At 38.3% G+C, this 1,073-nt stretch overlaps 1 pseudogene; it reads right to left on the reverse strand.

Annotated features, from left to right (window-relative positions):
• Positions 1–873, reverse strand: part of LOC112038334 (uncharacterized) — a 4,025-nt pseudogene extending 3,152 nt beyond the window's left edge.
• Between the last annotated feature and the right edge of the window lie 200 nt (positions 874–1,073).

Genomic DNA, 1,073 nt, shown 5'->3' on the forward strand with positions numbered 1-1,073 from the left:
CACTAGAAGACAATATATTGCACATACAAATGACAGCTAGCGATTGAATGAGTATTATGTGCATACATTAGGTTCTATACACAGATGTTTGAATAGCTTCTACTAAGGCACTATGATATATGTAAAATGACAAATATCGTTAAATGCAATGGAAACGTACATTTCTATATGTTAAGATCCATATGTGCATAACCGCATATTAGGTAATGAAAGAGTTTGGCAAATGCCTTTTTTGTTTCGTTGCTAGGTGGTGTTCATTTCTGTATTTTCTTTTTCAAGATGGCTTCATTTCATACTGCAAAATCATAATAGGCAAGGGGTATATTACATAAGCGTTATGACTTGTCAAATTGCCCGTTATTTTCGCAACTTCTTCAGAACAAGTATATTTTATTTTCTCTAGGCACAAAGATATGAACAAAGTACTTATAGGCTATCCAAAGCCGAGCACAATTACCAAAACAATCTAGCCAATGTTAACAATTAGTACAAGCAATTGCAAGTCAAGACAGATTCCAAAATAAACTTGGTGCTTAGAGAAACCAACAGGGTATTCAAAAACTTATACAGCCAATCTCTAGTGCAAACTTGAGGCAATATCTCTCACAAACACACATGGTAATAATACTAGATTCATAACTACCACAACCAGAAGCCACGGTTTCGCCTTCATTTTGCACTTCCTTGTTGTGTCAAATCATGAACTTCATCATCTCCCATAACATGGGCTACCATTTCACTCAGCATGTTAGTACTCAAGGTTGCAATCCTCCTTGCATCGTCACACTCCTCAATGGAAACGTCTAACTGATACCTCAACAATCTATTCCTAATGTCTCCATCGCAATAGTTGGTTCCTTCGCTTTGAGACATCCCCCCTGGGCTTCATGTCGACATGGTAGGAGATGTCCACGATAGGGAAGCACCATACTGCACGTTCCTACCATTACGTTGCATGAGCTCCATGTATGCAGATTCTGCTTCTCGTCGATCTTTGTATGACCTGTGTTCAGTATTTGTGAACTTATGAACTTGTCTACTTACTTCTGCCCAATTGTCGTATATGCCAGGAG

The sequence above is a fragment of the Quercus suber genome, unplaced genomic scaffold (genome assembly GCF_002906115.3).
Source record: "Quercus suber isolate HL8 unplaced genomic scaffold, Cork oak 2.0 scaffold_344, whole genome shotgun sequence".
Taxonomy (NCBI): Eukaryota; Viridiplantae; Streptophyta; class Magnoliopsida; order Fagales; family Fagaceae; genus Quercus; species Quercus suber.